This window comes from Sciurus carolinensis, chromosome 6 (genome assembly GCF_902686445.1).
Source record: "Sciurus carolinensis chromosome 6, mSciCar1.2, whole genome shotgun sequence".
Lineage (NCBI taxonomy): Eukaryota > Metazoa > Chordata > Mammalia > Rodentia > Sciuridae > Sciurus > Sciurus carolinensis.
Window position 1 is genome coordinate 29,507,067 of NC_062218.1, and position 15,445 is coordinate 29,522,511.

A 15,445-nucleotide genomic window follows, 5' to 3' on the forward strand; every position below is an offset into this window, starting at 1 on the left:
CCTGGACCCTTCCTTGAACACTCTCTGTCTCATTCATTACCACCTCCCATGCCCCACTCTCCACCCCTGGCTTTCTGCCCACCTTGAAGTGAATAGCTTTGCTTCGCACACACTCCCTGCCATGATGTTCTGCCTTACTACACACCCACAACAATGGATATAGCTGACCATAACCTGAAACCTCTGAAACCACAGGCCAAAGTAAATCTCTTCTCCTCTAAGTTGATTTTCTCAGGTATCTTGTCATAGCAATGAAAAACTGACTAATACAGCATGAATGGGGAGGACTGACTGGAAACCTAAGGATAGAAAGGACTTTTAAGTCGGCTATATGCAGAAGGGATGTAGCAAAGGGAAGTCAGAGAAATTGTATATGTGAGAAGGACTCAGCGCACCTTTGCTGATCCAGAGATGGAGAAGGTAACAGGCTAAGGAATGAGATGGAATTAAAGAACTCAGAGGTGCTACAAGTTTACAGCCAGGAAAGAAAAAGGATTAGGGGAGTGAATGATGCTGTAGCCATTCAGTAAAATAGTATCCAATCCTTGAAAATGAGAAGCACCTTTATTTTAAGTGTTACGTGAATTAAAAAGGTATACAATAGGTATGTGTGTCTACAATGAAAAATTTTTTTCAAGGTCACAGAATTACTATGCAAAACTTTGGTTTCTTAATTTGTTCCAAATTAAACTAAATTTGGATCTGGAGCTGCAATCTCCCCTTAGCTAGGAGTGACAGTGCAAATACAAGACATATCTGGTTTATTTAGTAACAATTCAATCATTTCAAATGTGGAATATATTCATTTCAGAAAATTACCTTTTTGATTCTTTTTCCTAAGGTAACAACTAAACTCTGGGAGAAAACATATGCCTGAAGGTTATAGCTAAGCTATATCTATCAGGGAGCATAGAATATAGTTGATTGTTCTTCCGTGTCCCTGAGGAACCGAAGGTGTCCTTGGCTACCTGGACATGCCTGGCGGCCATTTCTGTTTTCTGTTACAGGTTCTTCTCTTTAATTCACTCTTTCACAAGCTTTACTCTAGGAAACAGACAGAGGATTTCCCTGCTTTCAGAAAAAGCAAGAGAAAAAGGTTGGTTGGCAGACTGAGACTGCAGTGTAATTCTAGGGAAGTTTATCAAGGCTGATGGGAGTGTACCTGCCTCGGTCAGAGGCTGGGAGCCACCTGTAGAATGACTACTCTCCATGGAAACCTGATGATGGATTTATTTAACTTAAAAGTAACCAACAACCCTAGAGCACAACAGCTACATTTGTTGGTTACCTTTAAGCTAAATAACAGGATCCAAGATATTTCCAAAGCATTATGTCATCCAGATTGGGAGATCAGGATTTTTTGTAAAAGCCATCCATAGCCAAGGATGATAAGGAGATGGCAACGTGCATTTGGTGGTTGGAAAGTGTTCATTGTTTTATTCGGTTCTTATTTTCCAGACTCCAACTGACATTATCCTTATATTCAAGGGGTTCGCACTTTAGCGTGGAGACAGATGTTATCAGCAACAATTATATAATTGCAATTATATTTGTATATGCAGATGTGCATGCATAACATTTTTAAGCTAATCAAGCAGGTAAACTGACACTTTCTATTCATTCCCTTACAGAATTCTTTATATTGTCATGAATTTTCTTTCCCTAATTAAGAATTCCAGCACTAATGACAATAAAATGCTTCTAGCTATGAAAAATATTCAAAAGGTTTCTAATGCACAGTCTGGGCATCGGTATTTTTGGGATGCCTGCTTGTCTGTGCTGGTACGTGGCTCGGTCCCATGGTAGCTAAATAAAGGTGAAAATCAGCATGGGGCCAGAAAGGGTAAAGGGCAGGCTGGATTTCTGAAAGGGAGAATCCTGTCAGCATCAGCATAAACCCACCGTCTGTCTGTCCCTACATGTTAAAGTAATGGCTGTTTTAAAAAAGTCATCATGGGCCTAAATTTATATAATAGTTCTTTTATTTTTCTGCCCCCCCCCCCCCCCCCGCCCCGCTGTTGAGTCATGGGAAGGGATCCAGCTTTGCGGTCTCCCAGAACCTAGCTCAGTGACTTCTACAGATCGCTGTCCATGGACTATCACGGCCCAATCACGACCATGGGAATCAGTGAAAGCAGATCTCCCACAACTATATCAGGCCAAGGAGGTGCTGTTAGCTCACCCCCTCCATTCCAGACCTTCTTATCAGGGGAGACAGTCATTGCAGCCTGAGGAAGGTCTGTACAAATGAGCTTTCTGGCACTCTGATCACAGCCATGAAGTCAGTTTGCAAATGTAAATTACAGCTGCTCCCTCTGACTTGACCACAAGCCACATGGCAACTGGCGAGCCTGGTAGTGGAGCCAAGCCACTCTCAGCAGCTCATCTGTGAATCCTATTCTCCTAGCATTATAGGAACATCTGCAAGGTTCATTTTATCCTGCAGGGTAAGGAAAAGAAAAATGCCACATACTGGTTTACTTGTTAAAAATGAAAGACTTTCCATTGAGCTGCGCCATTTGCTTCTGAATAGCAATGTAAATGAAGTCATTCTGCAGCTGGGATCCCAGCAGCCAAAAAAGCTCAGGCTCAGAGACAGGGATGTCTGGGTCAGGTCTCATCTTGGCAGAAAGGGTGATTTAAGGGTAAGTATATTGAACAGTTGTTTGTGCCAAAGCCCCTAAACATAAGAAGGTAGGAGAGAGAGAGAGGATTTGGAACAATTTCCAGATTGAAAGCATTGTACAACCTCAAAATAGGTAGCAAGTTAAGAAGATTTTTAAAACTGTGTTCCTTCCTGGAATCTTCAGGAATTAAGGGTCCATTCTGTGTTCTCCATGGAGAGAGAACTCAAGTTCAACTAAGACATTCCTTTCTGCATTATGGCCTTCTTCCTTGATCCTTCTCTGGGACTTTCATTTGAAGTTTCTAAATTTTATTATACATCCCCATCACACCAGAAAATTATGACACCTATAATAAACCAGATTGAAAATGCCCAAAGCTAGAAATGGGTTTGTGGAAAATGACCTCCATCATCAGATGGGTAAAACAAAGTGGAGGACCAGTTCCCATACATGCATAGTCAAAACTGAGGGATCTTCCTACTATATACTGAATAATACATCATATACAATTATAAATGCAACTAAATTATGTCTCCCAAAGAATAGGTATGTCAAAAACAAAAGTGCAAGAAATTGAGTTTTAAAGATCAAATCGGCTTTTATTAGCTATTCATGAACTGGACAGCATCTAGTCTACCAAAAAAGATGTAGCTTCATTGAACATTTTTCTCAGGTAGCTTAAATCAAAGCAAAAGGAAACAGCATAAAGAAAAAACCGGATTGGATAACATCGGGTCAGTGTTCTCACATGGGTTTAAGCAAAGGGAATGACATTATCATGCTGGCTTAGGTTGATAGACCCTTTTTGATTGGTTGATGTCAATTTCCTGTCTTTTGGGAAACTGGACTGTTTGGGGATTTTCCTGTTTTGTTAATGTTTCAGTTTGATTACTATTTGGCATTAATGAAAGTGACTCTTTCATTTGGTTTGCTGGGACCTACTGGCAAGAACTCAGTCCAAAACAAGGGCCTCTCATAAACTTTAATAGATCGAAGTCTTAATCCCCGCTTTGTGAATGTGACCATTTTGGAAATAAGGTAATTGAAGATACAATCAATATGTAAATTAAGATGAAGGCATGCTGGAAAAGGATGGTTCTAATCCAATGACATGTGGTAACCTAGCAAGAAGAAAGTCAGACACAGACACATGGCGAATACCAAGCAACAACAAAAGCCAAGATTGGAAAGATAAAGCTGCCAGCTAAGGACTAAGAGTAGCAAGAGAAGCTGCGAAGTGACTACGCAGAGTCTCAGAGGGAGTGTGGTTCTGCTGATGCCTTGATTATGGGCTGCTAGCCCCCATAGCAATAAGGTGGGAGACTACAACATTGCTGTCTTAAGACACCCTGTTTATGGTTTTTTGTTACAGCAACCTTAGGAAACTAAAAAGTTCCCCCATTTCTCCCCTTCTTTTTTATATGAATTTCATGATATAAAATTTATCAGAACACCTGTGTTTATTGGACATAGACCTATAGTAGTGCAAGCAGCAAATTTGTAGAATGATGTGTTCTGCATCCCAACTGTCAGTCATAATACATTTAAATCAATCATGGCAGAGTAAGTTTGAATTTCTTCCTGCTTTTTCTATTAAAAAAATGAAATTATAAAATTATTGTCATATGGAGAGGCAATCACACGATGTATCCAGGAAAAAGTATTCAGAGGTGTATCCTACAACTATTCAATAAAAATTTTTTGTTATGTGCATGACATTTGTGATGTTTGTGGCATTTGCCAGTGTAGAGGGTTGAATAGTGGCCTATAAAAGTTCTGTCCTGGTCCTAATCCCTAGAGCCTGGCCAACATCATCTTATTGGGAAAAAGGGTTTTGTAGCTTCATTTAGGTGAAGAATTTTTGAGATGAGCTCATCCTGGGTTATACATGGACCCTAAGTCCAATGGCAGGTGTCCTTATAAGTGACACAGAGAGGAGACAGACAGAAGAGGAGGGACAACCTGGCCATGAAGACTGAGGAAGCCAAGATTCACAGGCTGCCACCAAAAGATGACAAAGCAAAGAAGGAGTCTCTCCTAGAGCCTGAGGAGGGTGGCCCTGCCTCCTACTCAAGTTCAGACTTATGGTCTCCAGAACCGTGAGAGAATACATTGTTGTTTTAAGCCACCAAATCTGTGGACACTTGTTACGGCAGCCACAGGATGCCAATCTCATCGGTGCTAAAAACATGTCTGACTTATTATGATTTCTGCTCTCACTTGGAAGAAATAGTCAACTCCACGCCTAATGGTGTGTTCATACTCTGGCATTCTTTTCCTTAAAGAGGGTTTCCCAAGTCTCACACGCTTCAGACCCCATAAAACCTGGAGTTGTATATTGCTATTAATATTTGGGGTATGAATTTAGTCCCACAATACTAAGGTGAAATTCAACATGACATTACTTTATGGGTTTAAAGGTGGTAGGGAAGACAACCCAGTCATATTTGAGAGATCCTGTGCCCTTCCCAGGGTCTGATAAGAATCCAAAGAACTCACTTTGGAAAACCAGAACTCTGGATATATTACTTCCTCTGAGGCTTCTCCCTGTTTTTGCTCCAATTGGTAATCAAAAAGAAAATCAGGTGATTTCATTCCCCTCCTCCAGCCAAAGAAACAGGGGTGTTTTACCTCAGTCTGCAAGTCCGCTGCTCCAGCCTTTCCTCTGCCTCCGCACTAGACTCCTCCGCACAGCCCATCACTTGTCACCGGACACTACCATGAAGTCACTGGGAGGCTGACTTCTGTCTCCTGGACCCAACCACTTGCTTCTCCCCGACTCCAGCACCTGCCTCTCTCCTCTTCTCTTACTGGACTGTCCCCCACAACAGAAGTCTGGCTCCGAGCTCTTCCCCATGCCCAGAAATCCCCCATGTTCTAAGACACAAAGGCTGTAATGGGACTTCTGGGGATTGCTGACCCCAAAGATGAAGCGTGACTATTCTCTTAGGATGAAGGTAGGGAAATCACCTGGTAGTCCTCCTTAGACATGCGCGCGCGCGCGCACACACACACACACACACACACACACACACACACAGTGTCAATAAGGGCGCCATGTTATTAGGTTGTTGTTTTTTTGGTTGGTGATACTGAGTTTCTTGAAGTTAAGTAATTGCTCTGAAATGAGAACGAAACTGCCGAGACCTTCTGCTGGTGGTGAGTCAAGTTTTATGTCAGAGGAGGGACCTTGGTCAGCTTTAAAGGAACCCTAACTGAGCTCCACTCTTGCTGCCAAGTGATCTTTTTTTTTTTTTTTATTCATTGTACACAAATGGGGTATGACTTTTCATTTCTCTGGTTGTACACAATATAGAGTCACACCGTTTGTGTAATCATATATGCACTTAGGGTAATGATGTCTGTCTCATTCCATCACCTTACCTTCCACCCAACCCCTCCTCTCCCGTCAGTTGCCTCTACACAATCCAATATTTCTCCATTCCTCCCTTACCACCTCCCCTGACCCCACACTGTTATGTATCATAATCAGAGAAAACATGCAGTCTTTGGTTTTGGGGGGCTGGCTTATTTCACTGAGCACGATATTCTCCAATTCCATCCATTTAGCTGCAAATGCCATACTTTTATTCTTCTTTATGACTGAATAATATTCCATTGTATATATACCACAGTTTCTTTATCTGTTCATCTATTGAAGGGCATCTAGGTTGGTTCCACAATCGAGCTATTGTGAATTGAGCTGTTATAAACATTGATGTGACTGTGTTACTGTACTTTGCTGATTTTAAGTCCTTTGGGTGTAAACCGAGGAGTGGGATAACTGGGTTGAATGGTGGGTCCATTTCAAGTTTTATAAGGAATATCCATACTGCTTTCCTGAGTGGCTGCACCAATTTACAACTCTACCAATTATGTATGAATGTGTCTTTTCCCCCACATCCTTGACAACACCTATTATTGCTTATATTCTTGATAATAGGCATTCTAACTGGAGTGAGATGAAGTCTTAGGGTGGTTTTCATTTTCATTTCTCTAATTACTAGAGATGTTGAACACTTTTTCATATATTTGTTGATCACTTATATATCTTCTTCTATGAAATGTTTGTCCAGTTCCTTAGCCCGTTTATTGATTGGGTTCTTGTATTATTGGTGTAGTTTTTTAAGTTCTTCATTAATTTTGGAGATTGGTGCTCTATCTGAAATGTGTGAGGAAAAGATTTTCTCCCACTCTGAAGGCTCTCTCTTCACATTCTTGATTGTATCCTTTGCTGAGAAAAAGCTTTTTCGTTTGAGTCCATCCCATTTATTGATTCTTGCTTTTGTTTCTTGTACTCTAGGAGTCTTGTTAAGGAAGTTCTGTCCTAAGTCAACATGATGAAGATTTGGGCCTACTTTTTCTTCTATTTGATGTAGGGTCTCTGGTCTAATTCATAGGTCCTTGATCCATTTTGAGTTGAGTTTTGTGCAGGGTGAGAGATAGGGGTTTAATTTCATTTTACTGCGTATGGATTTCCAGTTTTCCCAGAACTATTTGTTGAAGAGGCTATCTTTTATCCATTGTATGTTTTTGGTACCTTTGCTAGTATGAGATAACTATATTTATGTGGGTTTTTTTCTTTGTGTCTTCTATTCTATACCATTGATATAACTGTCTATTTTGGTGCCAATTCCATGCTGTTTTTGGTACTATTTCCTTATAGTAGGGTCTAAAGTCTGGTATTGTGATATCTCCTGCATCACTCTTCCTGCCAAGGATTGCTTTGGTTTTCTGGGTCTCTTATTCTTCCAAATGAATTTCATGATTTCTTTCTTTATTTCTATGAGGAACATCATTGAGATTTGAATGGGAATTTTGTTGAATCTGTATAGCGCTTTTGGTAGTATGTCCATTTTGACAATATTAATTCTGCCTATCCAAGAACATGGAAAATCTTTCCATCTTCTAAGATTGTCTTCAATTTCTTTCTTTAGTGTTCTATAGTTTTCATTGTAGAGGTCTTTCACCTCTTTTATTAAATTGATTCCCAAGTATTTTTGTTTGAGGCTATTGTGAATGGAGTAGTTTTCCTAATTTCTCTTTCAGAGTATTCATTGCTTACAAATAGAAATGCATTAGATTTATGCATATTGCTTTTATATCCTGCTACTTTGCTGAATTCATTTATTAGTTCTAGAAGTTTTCTGGAGGAGTTTTGTGGATTCTCTAAATACAGAATCATGTCCTTATCTATGAGATGAATCTCTTGAAGGCAGCATATTTTGGGGCCTTTCTTTTTAATCCAATCTGCCAGTCTATGTCTTTTGATTGATGAGTTTCATTGGCAGATAGAGATAGCTTGAGTTCTTCTTTTTCTATTCATATCCCTTTAATTTCTTTGGTCAGTCTAATTGCTCTGGCTAATATTTCAAGAATGATGTTGAATAGAAGTGGTGAAAGAGGATATCTCTATCTTGTTCTAGTTTTTAAAGGGAATACTATCAGTGTTTCTCCATTTAGAATGATGTTTGCCATGGGCTCAGCATAGATAGCCTTCACAATGCTGAGGTATGTTCCTACTATTCCTATTTTTTTCTAGTGTTTTAAGCATGAAGGGGTGCTGTATTTTATCAAATGCTTTTTTGCATCTATTGAAATAATCATATGATTCTTAACTTCAAGTCTATGTGATGAAGTACATTTATTGATTTCTGAATGTTGAACCAAGCTTGCATTCCTGGGATGAACCTCACTTGATCACGGTGCACTATCTTATTAATGTTTTTGTATGTGGTTTGCCAGAATTTTGTTAAGGATTTTTGTATTTATGTTCATCAGGGATATTGGTCTGAAGTTTTTTTTCTTGATGTGTCTTTGCCTGGTTTTTGTATTAGGATGATACTGGCTTCATAAAATGAGTTTGCAGGGCGGGGGGTTCCCTCCTTTTCTATTTCATGGAATACTTTGTGGAGTGTTAGTATTAGTTCTTCTTTGAAGGTCTTGTAAAACTTGGCTGAGAATCCATCTGGTCCTGGGCTTTTCTTGGTTGGTAGGCTTTCAATAGCTTCTATTTCTTGCTTGAAATTTATCTGCTTAAATTGTGTATGTCCTCCTGATTCAGTTTGGGAGGATCATATGTCTCTAGAAATGGGTTGATTTCTTCAAGATTTCCCATTTTGTTGGGGTATAGATTTTCAAAATAGCTTCTAATTATGTTTTGCATTTCAATGGTGTCTGTCGTGATTTTTCCTTTTTCATCACAAATTTTAGTAATTCGAGTTTTCACTCTCCTCTTTGTCAGTGAGGCTAAGGGCTTATCAATTTTGTTTACTTTTTCAAAGAACCAATTTTTTGTTTTGTTAATTTTTGGAATTGTTTCTTTTGTTTCAATTTCACTAATTTCAGTTCTGATTTTAATTATTTCCTGTCTTCTACTACTTTGGTGTTGATCTGTTCTTCTTTTTCTAGGACTTTGAGATGTAATGTTAGGTCATTTAGTTGTTGTCTTTTTATTCTTTTATTGAATGCATTCCATGCAATAAATTTTCCTCTTAGTACTGCTTTCAGAATGTCGTAGAGATTTTGATATGTTGTATCTTTGTTCTTATTTACCTCTAAGAACTTTTTTTTATCTCTTCCCTGATGTCTTCTGCCATTCATGCATCATCATTCAGTAGCATATTATTTAGTTTCCAGGTGTTGGAGTAGTTTCCGTTTTGTATTTTATCATTGATTTCTGATTTCATTCCATTATGATCTGATAGAATACAAGGTAGTATCTCTATTTTTTTTTTTTTTGTATTTACTAATGGCTGCTTTCTGGCATAGCATATGGTCTATTTTAGAGTAGGATCCATGAGCTGCTGAGAAGAAAGTGTACATGCTCATTGATGGATGAAATACTCTACATATGTCCATTAAGTCTAAATCATTGATTGTATCATTTAATTCAACATTTTCCATGTTCAGTTTTTGTTTGGAGGATCTATTCAGTGGTGAGAGAGGTGTGTTAAAGTCACCCAGTATTATTGTGTTGTGTCTACTTGGTTCCTGGAATTGAGAAGAATTTGTTTGATGTACATGGATGCACCATTTTTGGGGGTATAAATATTTACAATCATTATGTCTTGCTATTTTCTGGTTCCCTCAAGCAGTATGAAATGTCATTCTTTGTCCCTTCTGACTAACTTAGGCTTGAAGTCCACTTTATCTAATATGAGGATGGAGACCCCCAGTTTTTCACTGAGTCCTTGTGCATGGTATATTTTTTCTCATTGTTTCACCTTTAGTCTATAAATGTTTTGTTCTATGAGATGAGTCTCTTGGAGGCAGCATATTGTTGGGTCTTTCTTTTTAATCCAATCTGGCAATCTATGCTTTTGATTAATGAGTTTAGGCTATTAATATTCAGAGTTATTATTGAGATATGATTTGTATTGCTGGTCATTTGGCTTATTTTTGGTTTTTAACTTGACTTGGTTTCTCCTTTGATTGACTTTTCCTTTAGGTTAGTTCCTCCCTTTGCTGACTTACACTGTTGTTTTTCACTTCCTCCTCATGGAATATTTTGCTGAGAATGTTGTATAGTACAGGCTGTCTACTTGTAAATTCTTTCAACTTTTGTTTATTATGGAAGGATTTTATCTTGTCATCAAATCTGAAGGTTAGTTTTGCTGGGTATAAGATTCTTGGATGACATCCATGTTCTTTCAGAGTTTGAAATATGTTGTTCCTGGACCTCCTAGCTTTTTAGTTGTGGGCTGAGAAATCTGCTGATATTTGTATTGATTTCTCCCTATATGTAATCTGATACTTTTCTCTTGCAACCTTTAAAAACCTCTTTATTTTGTATGTTAGATATTTTCATTATAACGTGCCTTGGTGTGGATTTGTTACAATTTTGTGCATTTGGTATCCTATAAGCCTCTTATATTTGATTTTCCATTTCATTCTTCAGGTTTGGGAAATTTTCTTATATTATTTCATTGAATAGATTGTTCATTCCTTTGGTTTGTATCTCTGTGCCTTCACCTACCTAAATCCTAATAATTCTTAAATTTGGTCTCTTCATGTTATCCCATAATTCTTGAAGGTTCTGTTCATGATTTCTTAGATATTTTCTGTGTGGTCAACTTTATTTTTAAGATTAAATAGTTTTTCTTTATTGTCTGAGATTCTGTCTTCCAAGTGATCTTATCTCTTGGTGATGCTTACTATCGAGTTTTTAAATTGGTTTATTGTTTCCTTCATTTCAAGGTTTCTGTTTTTGTTTTTTTTCAGAATCACTATCTCTTTATTAAAATAGTCTTTTGTTTCCTGCATTTGCTCTTTTATCTCTTTATTGGAGTAATCTATCTTTGCCTGCATTTGCTCTCTTATCTCATCCTTTACTTTGCAGATCATCTTAATTATGTACATTCTGAACTCCTTTTCTGACATTTTTTTTACTGTGCTGTCATTGAATTCTATTAATATAGCATCTTGTTTTGTTTGGGACACTTTCTTCCCTTGGTTTTTCATGTTGTTCATGTATCTTCCCCTCTAGCAGTATGGATCTGAGGTATTACAGTTTCCCACCTCTAGGTTTATAGTGTCCCTGCAGGTTTCCTGTGCTTCACCTTTAAGGGGAAGATCAATATTAGCAGCACCCAATACAAACACTATGCAGCCTTGAATCAAATAACCCCTATGAAGACGTTAACAGTATTGTTGTAATACACAGAGAGGATGAGTTTGATTATTATCTACAGTATATCCAATAGGTTGGCTATTTCTAATGGTGGACAAAGAGGATGGGGAGGGGTGTAGAATGTAATTGTTAATGGAAGAGGAAGAGAATGTACAGAGGTACTAGATCATTGGAAGAGTGAAAGTGGGATCAAAAAAGTTTGTTGTTAGCATGAGAAAAGGGAGAAAGAGACTCTGAGGAAACAGATAAGTAAGAGGAAAATAGAGAAAGATAAAAGAATAAAAACTAAAAAAATTAAAAAGTTAAAATTAAAAAAAAACTACATCATAACTGTCATACACTATTCAAACCCTCCAGTCTTCAGTAGCCTGATGAATGAGAGGTTCCTGACAATGAGCTTCTAGTCTCCAGCAGGTGTCTCAGGATGGGAGCTACCCACCTAAAGATGGCAACTTCATCTTCGTGGATAATCCAAGATGGCTGCACAGGCTTCCAGACGCCTTGGTAGATGGGGAGCTGTGGTGTGGGCACTGGGTCACGGTCACTGAATCCTGAAACACACAGGCAGGTGGGCCTGGGTCCTCACTGAAGCTCCTGGGTGGCTGGGCCTGAGTCCTTCGCCACATGATCTCTAAGAGGAAGAAGTCCACTCCATCCTCCTTTCCTGACAAATTCCCTGCTTCTAGTTCACCACAAGAAGGATGGACATTTACAGATGCTACATCTCAGTCTTTTCACCACCCATAACTTAGTCTGAAAGGGCATGAGAAAGGAAATACCATTTGTCAGCAACATCAGCTGCCTGGAACACAATAGCTCCCACTGGCTCTTGCCTGTCTGTTTTAAGCAAAAATATTCATCAGGGGGAAAATACACATGTGCATTGCTGGAGGGGTAATGAATGGCAAGTCATTTGCCCTAGTAGAAACTGCCCCTTTCTTGAGCAGATGGACAAAGTACCCTGAGGGAAGTTACCAGTTTTTAGAAACTTGAAGAAATTGAACTAATTATTTCTGCTCATTTTTTTTAAATGTCCCCATGTTAATTTTACTGGCATTTCTGTTATTTCACATTAATGAAAAAATAAAAAGCATAAGATTCTCTGTTCAAAATATCTCTGTTGGTCTCTTGTGCCACCTCTTTATCACAATTTCTGCTTAAGTTTAAGTTTTCAGAGCCTCAATCCAGATGACTGCCATTGTCCCCAAATAAATCCCTATTCTGTCTCTCCACTATCACCCATATTCCATGGAGTCCCCAGAAGGACCTTCACTTTCAAAATGGCCTTGCTTGCTTGGAGGGAGAAAAGGCACATTGAATATCTTCTATGTTAAAAAAAAAATGTAATTTGGTGGGAAGATTCTGGTGGCTTGGGTTCCTGCTTAAGCAGACTAAAGTCCAGTATAAACCTAAAACAAAGTTTAAACTTTACCAGTCAGAAATCACAAACTAATCTATAACTAGGAACTTTGTACTTGAACCAGACAAGTACATTTGCTTGTCTTGTTCTGTGAGCATGTTATGCAAGTTGTCCTCCTCACACTTATCCCAGGGTAAAGTGATGAAATGCTTATTCACCATTCACTGTCTGCTTAAGTGAATTCAGAATTAGATGTGCTTAAATCTACTTTTTTATAGATATCAAATAAGGTTGTATGTTCCAGATCAAAACCCTCTGAATTCAGAAGAGAAGCCTTCACCTTAAATTTACCCTGGACCACTACACCTATATCTATTCCATACTACAGTCAATTGATGAATAGTTGAATTAGGATATTGACAATACAATTGTGTTTTATTGCATTTTTCCTGCTATAAGCATCTGATTCATAAAAGGTGACTATTTAAATTATACCATTGTATTTGTAACTCCATTTTGCATTGCTTCCTATTTTAATATGCCCATTTATAAAGGCCTCAAAAAAAAAAAATCCTCATGACTCCTAAGACAATCTGCCCCCAATGCTTAGCAGTGGATGAACAAAAGGACCTGACTTTTGCAGGACTCCATACTGCCCTCTCAAACTAATAAGGCTGAAAATCCCCCTTCTGCATTCCCGCCCCTCCCCAGGTCAGTTGAGAACTGAAGCAGCAGCAGTTCTCTGGTTAGGGACTTGATCCTAGAAGGTTCTATCTGAATCTGAGGAAGTCTTCCTGTGTGGGTGATGGGGGTAGATGGACCTAATTCTCAACTTTTGGCACTTCTAATCTCTCATTTTGATATATGCCTTCACAGTTTGCAAAGCATTTACAGAGCTCTTCTCCCATTTTATTCTCAGGACAGCCCTGAAGAGACTAAAACTGATGCTTGGCAGGGTTAACTGATTTACTCAAGTTCCCATAACTTTTAAGTTGCAAAGCAAGACTGGACTTATCTCCTGACTCCATACTCAGTGCTCAGTTACTAAAAATAATGACAATCATTTATTGCATGCTTATTACTTACCAAGCTCAGCTCTTAGCACCAACTCCATGAATCCTCGTATCAACTCCTGGGTTACCTTGGGTTCCCCAGGAGAAGACCTTGAAGCAAGACGTCAAGGGTAAATTGTTTATTTGGAAGGTGGTCTTTGCAAGCAGGCCTTGGAATGAAGGGAAGTGAGGCAGGGAAGGGAGGGGACTGAGAGATGGTGCCAGTTACCAAAGAGGAGATTATTTCTGTGAGAATACTCTAGAAGCAGTGTGGAACATGTGCTTCAGGTTTATTCACAAAAGGGGCCAGAGAGCTAGGTGTTTTGCACACCAGTCCCATCAGGCACTGTTTGAGGGCACCATGGTATCAGGAGAACAAGGGGAGGACAGTTGGACAGGCAAAGCAAGCTCCACCACTCAAGAAGAGTGTTGAGCAAAGACATTGGCTAGGCATGTCCAAGGAGACTAAGTCAAAGGCACATGGGTGGATGCTAACTGGGATCACTATAGTACCCATCAGCCTGGTAATAGTTTTAGAAATGAAGAAGTAGAGACCAGAGAATTTAAGCCTCTTGCCATGGGTCACACATATAAGTGGAAAAGCTGGTTCAAGTAGTCAGATCAAGAGCCCATGTTCTTGGCCACCATGCTGCCATTCCCTCCCCCTCTCCATGGCCTCTTGCCACACTCCGGACACCCTATGTGACTTTTGTTTCCCAACCCGGAGCCCCTTCTTGATCCAGCTTCTCTGGCCTCCAGTGCCCTGCCTCCCCATGACCTTCTGACACCTCTCTTCCCACTAAGCAATCGCACTAAACTGGAGCTTAATTTTGAATGATCTGAATCCCTGGGGGACCTTCTATATCAGACTGGTAGGCCTAATTTCCAGAATGCCAATCAATCAGAGCACTGGCACTAACTACCAGGGACTCCAAACACTTTTGCCCATTGATCTGGAAATTGGGGCAGTCAAAGAAAACACAATGCAATGGAGCACTGAGTAGAACAGAGCATTTATCTACACAGAGAAGACACCCAACAAGATCAGCTTCAATAGTGTACATTGGCTCCCCATGGCCAGCAGGTGTCTCCTGGCAGCCAATGCAGAGTAATTTACCCATCCATCTATGTGTACTTCCCTTGGTCCTTCCTAGAGCAAGGACCAACCCATCCTCGGTGAAGTCTTAAATACTAAAGCAGGCCTGCCTGAGGACCCCTGGCACACAGCTTCTGCAGAACAAAGAGGCTCCCTGAGCCTGCACCTGGAAAGGTATTCTATACAGGCAACAAGCTGCTGTTGTGTGGGATATTTACCTATGGGTAAGAAGCGCACCCTTTCCCAACAATTTCTGATTCTTCAAGTCAAGAGAGGGGCAGGGAATGTGCATCTAACAGGTTCCCAGGTGACACTGCTACAGGTCACATAGGGGGTCATGCTCTGAATCCCACTGCCCTATACTAGGAAACCTATCTGATACCTCCTGACCTACACCAAGATGGGTGGATTTTAGGGACAATGAGCACTGGAGACAGAAGAGAGAGTGTCCTGTGTTCAGATCTCATTTCACCTATGAGGAAACCTGGGTACAGACAGGCACGTCTTACCCATGGTAGCCTCGTTCTGCTGCCTTCCTGGGGGGGAGGTGGAGAGGGGCACATTGAACCACCCTGGGGAGCACAGCCCACTGTGTATGCATCTCACCTGCAGCCTGGGAGCACAGTCTATGGTCTCAGCAAAGGAGATGCCAAGGGTACCACAAGAAAGAACGTCAAA